The following is an 8,987-nucleotide window of genomic DNA, read 5'->3' as shown; positions in this document are numbered from 1 at the left end:
TTTGGAGTTTGTTCCACCAGGTCAGACTGTTCATCAAGCTTTCTGTTTAGAGGTTCTGAATAGATTGCATAACAGGGTGTGATTTTTTAAAAAAGGCCTGATCTGTGGCAGATGGGAACTAGTTTGGTACCTGCTCATGCAGCCATCTTAGTGCACCAGTTTTGGCAAAAGTCAACATACCTCTCTTGCCCTATGCATCTAACTCACTTGACCTGCTCCATGCAATTTCTTTTTTTTCAGCAAATGCAGAGGGACCTGAAAGGACAGCAATTTGATGACATAGACGAGGTGAAGGACAAATAAGGAGGTGCTGTCCGTCATCAGATGAGTCTGGGAACTGTTTCTAGGAATGGACTCACAGATTTTACCAATGTGCTAAATGTAATAGAGAGTACGTTGAAGGTGATAAGGTTGTTTTGTAAAAAAAATAAATAAATAAATACATAGCTTTTTTAAAAATTCCGTTTTGGCAGGGTACTGCCTCAGAACTGCTGTTAGGTAAGTGGGTCCCAGGTTATGGAACCCTGAAAGAAAAAAAGGGGATTGGGCTGAGGGATTATAAATGGTCCTGCTTGCTATTCAACAGAGAGATATTCATATACTCTGGGTCAGGAATCCAGTTAGACTTTGAACTATTTCTATAGTCTCTCTTTCTCTGTCTATCTCTATAGATAGACAGGATAGGCAACCCCATGGAGACAGTGATAGGACTGATGGTTCTGGGGGTCATGGGATGGGAGGAATGGGGGGAAGTGAGGGGTGTGCCAATAGAGACAGGGACAGGAGAATAGCAAGGGTTATAAAATTGATGGTGCGGAGGGTATAGCATTCCTGGTCCCATTTGATCAATTTAAAGGTGTCTGAGAGGAATTACTGAGAGGTGAACAGTGGGTAAGCATGATAGTGGACAGGAAAAAAGAAAAGAAAAAGAGGAAAGAAGAAAAAACAGAAATTTAAATATACAGGTATAAATATAGATATAAATATGTAAATATAAATATAGGTGCATATAAATGCAATAAGGAAATAGATAGACTTTGGGCCTCTACTAAAATTTCACCTAAGTGCAAGAATAGCTTTTTCTAATAATGTGGCACTGCATGATACTCATCTTCCTGACACAATTGCTGAAGACAAAATGGGTATATGACCAAATATTGTGAAAAAAGCTAATAGTGTCCAGCTATTAAAAAAAATATTGTCTGGGAACCTAAAGGCTTGTAGTCAAACAAGAGGCCATCAAGCAGAGAAGCAACAAAGCCCACATGAAAGAAGCACACCAGCCTGCGTGATCATGAGGTGTAGACAGGAATAGGTATCAGAAGTTCAAAAACAAGCAATCAAATTGATGTGAAAGAATGTGGACAAAATGAAGACCCAGAACCCACCTTCAAGACAATTGGACAATCCCTCACAGAGGGGCCATGCGGGGGGATAAGGAATCAGAGTGCAGTGGAGCACTAGTGAAAGACATAACTATCCTCTGGTTCTTTAATATTTCTCCCCTTACTATTAAGGTTATGTTTCATCTCATGAATACTGTTAGATCTATGTGTGTTCATTTGTATAATGAAGATCATTTGATGCAGAAATGCCAGGATGGATGACCCTTCAGAAATTGCAATGGGAGTAATGATTCCCTGAGGATACGGGAAGCCAGAGGGGGTAACAGGGGGAGCTGATAACAATGATGACTGTATAACCCCACTCAAGGGGAGCAAATAACAGAATTGTAGGTGAATGGATACATTAGATAGGGGTTAAATACTATATATATATCTTACAATAATAACAAGGGTTCCTGGGGGAAAGGGTGGGAGGAGGGAGGGGATAAAGAGGAGCTGATATCAAAGAGTTCAAGAAGAAAGAAAATGTTTTTAAACTCTTGCAGTAGCAATTGTACCATTTTGCTTGATCTACTTGTATCAAGGAATGTTATGGCATCTGTAAGATCTCCCCCAAAAAATGATGAATTAAGATATATATATATATGTTCTCTGTAATTATTGTGCTAGGTTTCAGTGAGTTTGCTCTGACTCACAGTGTCATAGTCACCCTACATAACAGAAGGAAATGTGGCCTAGCCCTAGAGCTAAGCTCCTACGCTGGGATGCTGCAAGACCACGCATCTTTGCTCCGTTATACCTATGGTTACCATGAGTCAGAACTGATGCAATGATATAATAATGATAATATATTTTTTCTACAATCAGCTTTCACTTATTTATAATATTTTAATAAAAATGTCGGTGTAACGTTCACATAGTTATTTGACTATATAAAATATGAGTGATGCAAAAGAAAACCACTTCTTAAACATGATATTGCAGAGATAATTTTTGTCTTCAACACTATCATGTTTTAATTGAGTGACTTGCTAATCCACTGGGGTATTTTTGTGATGAAAACCCACAATCAATTTATTTATGTTTTGGATTGAATTATGCCCCTCAAAAAACACCTGTTGAAATCTTAATCTCTGTATCTGTGTGTGTGACCTTGTTGGTCTAAAGATTTTTATTTTTGCTCTGTTAATAAGGTCATACTAGTGTAAAGCAATTCCTAAACCTATTTAATTTCAGTGGTATCTCGTGAAAAGGGAGAACAGACATGGAGAGCCACACACTGTGTGGCAGAGACCATATAAGAAACTTTTGGTACTTCAAGTCAAGGAGCTTCATGTCTGCCAGCAAGAAACAACCCTTCCGAGGCAGAACTTCTTGTACCCCAAATATAAAACAATGCATTCTATTATCTAATGTGATTGCCTTTCTCTGAAGGCAATACTAGGTGTATTTAAAATAATTATAATTAGGTGCTGTTGAGTCAGCACTCCTAGTAGTGCAATGTACAACAGAACAGCACACTGCTCAGTTTTGCGCCCTCATTACAATTGCTCTTGTGTTTGAGCTCATTGCTGTAGCCACTGGGTCAATCCATCTCCTTAAGGGCCTTCTTCTTTTCCCTGCCCCTGTACATTTCCAAACATGGTCTCTCCTGACATGCCCAAAATATGTAAGACAAAGTCTTGCTATCTTGCCTCTAAGGAGCACCCTGGTTGTAACATCTTCCATGACAGACAAGTTTGTCCTTTTAGCAGACCATGGCCTTTTAATATTCTTGTCCTGCGCCATGATTTAAATGCATCGATTCTTCTTCTGTCTACCTTATTCAAGTCCAACTTTTACATGCATATGAGACAATTGAAAACACCATGGTTGCATCAGGCATACCTTAGTTTTCAAAGTAACATTTTTGCTTCTCAATACTCTAACAAGGTCTTGTGTAGCAGGTTTACCTAACAAAACACATCTTTTTTTTTCCCTCTTGACTGCTGCTTCCATGAATATTAATTGTGGATTCAAGCAAGACAAAATTTTTAACAACTTCAACTGTTTCTCCATTTGTCATGATGTTACTTATTGCTCTATTGTGAGAATTTTGGTTTTCTTTACATTGAGTTGTAATCCATACTGAAGGCTGCAATACTTGATCTTCATCAACAAGTGCTTTAATTCTTCCTCACTTTCAGAAAGGAAGGTTGTGCCATAAGCATTTAACAGATTATTAATAAGCCTTCCTCCAATCCTTATGCCACATTCTTCTTCATATCAACCAGATCCTCTGTAAAGAGAGAGGAAAAAGTCACCAGGAGGGTGGAGTATATTAAGGAAGTTTCACAAGTGTAGGAGCAGTTAGTATCTAACACGTAAATTGTCATCGTGTGATAGCATTGCCAAGTTTGCAAAATGAAAAAAAATGCTTATTTCATATCTGGAGCAGGAAGTATAGTTTTTCGATCCAGAAGCCAGAAATGCAATCAATGTCTATCTAAAGAAGTCAATAGCCAACTTGGTAAGAATCTTGGACATTTCTATGTCAAATTGATGAGTGCTGCAATATAATGAAAACCAATGAACAAACAAATGTAAGGGTTATAATGATATTATTAACAAAAAATTCCAGAACGTAAAGCTATTTTAAAAAAGACAATAGGGAAACAATATATTATTTTTAAATGGCTGAATAGAGGAAAAGATTTAACCATTTGCTACGCCTTTCTCATACAAACTATAGCACTATATAGTTATTAAGGCAAAGCTTCTCTTTATACAAATATCCCAGTTAATAAATCAAGGGGGTCATAGAATTATTGTGAAGAATCAATACACATAAGTAATGAGATTTAATGTCTGAACATATAAAAACACCCAGTTATGTGTACCTCTTGATAGAGAAACTACCTCTGAAGAAAAACAGCACTAATATAGAATGAAAAACATGAGATGGAAGGAAACTCTAGATTGAAAATATATACGAGGGGGCTTCAAAAAGCCATGGGAAATGATGTTAAACCATAATGAAATCGTCTACAAATGTTTTGCAGCTCCACTCTTATATGCAGCCAGATTTTAAGGGTAGGCTTATGGGTGGGTTTTTTAAGGGTGCTAAAACCTTATGCAAAACGTTAAAACATTATTAGATACTGAAGGCCTTATGAATGGAAGCAGAGCCTTGTCCGAGATTGTGCCAGAGAAATGGACTCCTAGGATCAGAGGGCACCCAAAATGGGACTAAGGAAGAGCTGCTTTTTTAAGCAGAGTTATCATTTACACAATTGAAAGCCATGGCATAGTCAATAAAAAACAAACATATAGATAGGTAGAGGGAGGGACAAGAGACAATGGGGTAAAGAGAGACATTAGACAGTGCAAGGCATGAGAAAAATGATAATAACTTATAAATTGTCAAGGGTTCATGAGGGAGGGAGGGAGGGAAGAGGAGGGAAGGGAAAAATGAGGAGCTGATACCAAGGGCTCAAGTAGAAAGAAAATGCTTTGAAAATGATGATGGCAACATGGGTACAAATGTGCTTGATACAATGTATTTATGTATGGATTGTGTTAAGAGTTGTACGAGCCCCCAATAAAATGATTTTTCGTAAAAGCAAAAGCAAATAACTTTCTTGTATCCTCTGATCTGAACCAAAATCTGACATCAGCAATGTTAGCCCTTATTCCACGTCCTTTTCTGAATCCAGCCTGAACCTCTGGCAGCTCCCTGTCCATGTACTGCTGCAACGGGTGTTGGATGCTCTCCAGCAGAATTGGACGTAATGTGATATCCTTGATACAGTGTGATCATTCTGTGGGGTCACCTTTTTTGGAATAGGTACAAATACGGACCTCTTCCAGTCAGTTGTCCAAGTCGCCATCTTCCACATTTTCCGGCGGGATGTGGGAGTCCTTCCAGTGTTTAATCAGCTTGCTGAAACATTTCATTGGTATTCTATCTGTTCCTGGAGACTTGTTTTTTGAAAATACATTTAGTACAGGTTGAACTTCTTTCAGCACCATGGGATTTTGTTCATATGCCCCCTCTTGAAATGCTGAATGTTTACTAGTTCTTTCTTTGGCACAGTGACTCTGTGTATTCTTTCCAACTTCTCTTGATGGTCCCTGCATCCTTCAATAGTTTGACTATAAAATCTTTCAGGATTGCAACTAGAGGCTTGAATTATTCTTACATTCTTTCTGGTTCTGATATGCTGAGCGTGTTCTTCTCTTTTGATTTTCCAATTCTGGGTCATTGCACATTCCCTTATAATTTTGGCTTTGTCTTCTTGAGCTACCCTTTGATATTGTCTCTTCGCTCTCTGAATTCATCTGTTCTTCCATTTGCTTTAGCTACAATATGATTAATGGCAAGCTTCAGGGTCTCTCCTGACTTCCACTTTGTTTTCTTCTTGAATTTTTTTTCATGAATAGGGTTCTTGATGTCCTCCCACAGTTCATCAGGAATTCTATCATTAGCAGTCAATGCATCAAATCTGTTATTCAGATGTTCTTAAAATTCTCATGGAACAGACACAAGGTTGTAATTTGACTCTTATGGACTTAAAATCTTTTTCTTCATCTTTAAACTTAATTTACATATGAATAACGGATGGTCTGTTCCTCTGTTCCACAATCAACCCCGGATCCAGCTTTAGCTGCTGACACTGAGGCTCTCCATTGTATCTTTCTACACTTGTAGTCCATTTGATTTCTGTGAATTCCATCAGGAGTTGCCTTTGGTGTGTTGAAACAAGATTTTTGCTAGGAACAAATCATTGCTCTTGAAAAATTTTATCATATGATTTCTAGCTTCATTTCTTTCATGAAGTACATATTTTCAAACTACTGTTTCTTCCTCTTTGGTTCCAACGTTTGCATTATAATCACCAATAATTATTAAAGTATCTTGATTTCATGTTTGATCAGTTTCAGACCAAAGACTTTGGTAGAATTTTTCAATTTCTTCACACCAGCTGTTGTGGTTTGTGCACACATATGAATAACAGCTGTATTGACTGCTTTTCTTGAAGGTATATAGATAAAATCCCATCACAGAAACAATGAACTTCTTGAGTAACTTTGCCATGTCCTTTTTGACAATGAATGCTACACCATTCCTCTTGATTGTGTAATTCTGGCATAGTAAATCCTATGATTTTTCTGATGCAAATGGCCAATACCAGTCCGTTTGAATTCACTAATGACTAGGATATCGATCGTTATGCATTCCATTCCACATTTGACCACTTCCAATTTTTCTAGTCATACTTCGCACATTCCAAGTTCTATTAGTAGATTTTTGTCAGCTATTTCTTCTTACCTTGAGTCATACCCAATTAGTCAATGAAGATCTCAAAGGCTCCTCCATTGCCACAGGGCTTATTCCCTTCATGCCACCATGGTTGACTCTACTCTAAGAAATCAGCTCCTTTTCAGTTACAGTTCGAGTGCTCTCAGACCTGAGAGCCCATCCTCCAATCCAGCGCTGTCTCTGACGATGTTCTGCCTTTCATTCATCAGGCCTTCAGTATCCGACAATTTTTCCAAGCTATTCATACAGTTTGCAGTAGCTCCTTCCTTAGAAGCAGAAGGCCAAGTCCTTCTTAATTGTCCGTTGTTAGTCTGGAAGCTCCACTAAAGCCTGTTCACTTTGGGTGAGTCTGCTGACATTTGAGATACCAGTGACATAGCTTCCAGCATCACAGCAGCACACTATCACACACAAACCACCACAGTACCACACAGTGACCAACAAGTGTAGGGAGGGCAAGGAAGGGTCTTTATTTGGGCCTATTGGAGCAGGAGGGAGGGCCTTCAACAAATTCATGGAAATATCCCATTATCTTCACATTCCATTTTTCCATGTACTTTCGAAGTTTCCACGTATTAATTCTTACCTTTTAAAGGATACAGTAAAAAATTGAGGTAATATTCATGAATAAAAATAGAAAAGATAGAGAGGAACTTCTGGGAAGATAACGCTTAGTTAGCCCCCCATTCACCTCTTCCCTCTCCTAGTCATCCATAAAAGACCTTGACTCTTCTGAGATGTCTCGAAACTCTGACAACCCAATTAGCAAGAAATGTACACTACCTTCTAAGAACATGAACACCAGCAGCTGTGCTGTTCCCCCCAAGCTCGTTACGCTGACAGCCTGAGGAGAATGTGGCTGCTAGCTGGAGATCCAGAGCAGGTCCAAGGTCCATGAGAAGGCTGGGGATGAGGAGTGGGCTGGGCCAAGGACAGCCTCAGCTGATGGCAGCAAAGTGGTCACTGCCTGCCCTCACATCCCCTCCAGACCCCCAACATAAAAAATATAGCCCGTGTGACCCTGAACAACAACAACAAAGCACTATGTACAAATTGTTTATAGTTTCTCAGTAGCGATCCTCAAAACAACCAATAAAATACGAGTTACCAATATAAATAAATAAATAAAATAGAAAGCATTGTTACCAAACTAATAGGGAGAAAACTATTGTATGAAAAGGCATTAGATTCAGAAAAACTAAGGGAAGAAAAAATAAAATATAATAAAGTCATGTGAAATAGAAATCACAAAATAAGATAGTATAATTAAATGTAAATACATCAGTGATTATTTAAAAAACACATTTGTGTAAGTATCCTTGAAATATTGAAAGACTTTTTGGCACCAAACACAAATTCTATTTTCTACTATATACTCATAAAAAAAACTACCTAAAATGAAAGAACACAGAAAATTTCATACAAAAGTATGGACAAAGTAAAACAAAGAGTTACTTTTCCAGACATGATGGTAGGACAAGACCCAATGCTCATCTGTAGACAATTGGACATCCCCTCACAGAGGAGTCACAGGGAAGACATGAGCCAGTCAGGGTATGGTATAGCATTGCTGAAACACACACAACTTTCCTCTAACTCTTTGGTGCTTCCTTCACCCCACTATCATGACCTCAATTGTACCTTACAAATCAGATTAGACCAGAGCATGTGCACTGCTACAGATAAGAGCCCGCAACACAGGGAATCCAAGATATGTAGAGATACCAGGAGGATTAGGGGAGGGTGTGGGGAGAATGAGGGCATCAATCACAAGGATCAACTTAGAACCCTCCCCCCAGGGGGACAAATAATGGAAAAGTGGGTGAGGGGCAGTGGAGGATGATGTGAGATAAGGAAAAAATAATCTATAATTTATCAAGGGTTCATGAGGGAGGGAGTGTGGAGGAGGGAGGGGGAAGAAATGCGGAGCTGATATCAGGGGCTCAAGTAGGAAGACAATGTTTTGAAAATGAATGATGAGAGATGTAAGAGCCCACAATAAAAGTATTGAAAAAAAACCCCAAGAGTTACTTTTCAATTAAAGCAAGTTTAGCTCATATTATTAATAGACTACTTAGAATTTACTACAAAAGTAAAGCATTTGGAAAATTAATAAAGATCCTCATATAAAGATAAGAATTACCATCAAGCAAGAAGATGCAATTTAAGATATGTATACATATAATATAGGTAAACTTTTGTAGTTAAACTAAATCTACCTTCAAAATTAAAATCATAATGAAATATTTCTAATAACACTAGAATAGGTAAAATAACATTTAAAAATTATATCAGAAGGTTTCTAGCACTGCAGATTACTTTAAAATTTCAATAATTAC

The sequence above is a fragment of the Echinops telfairi genome, unplaced genomic scaffold, assembly GCF_000313985.2.
Source record: "Echinops telfairi isolate 266 unplaced genomic scaffold, ASM31398v2 ScPeMD7_7468;HRSCAF=8506_0, whole genome shotgun sequence".
Lineage (NCBI taxonomy): Eukaryota > Metazoa > Chordata > Mammalia > Afrosoricida > Tenrecidae > Echinops > Echinops telfairi.
Note: the sequence above shows the minus strand (reverse complement) of the source record.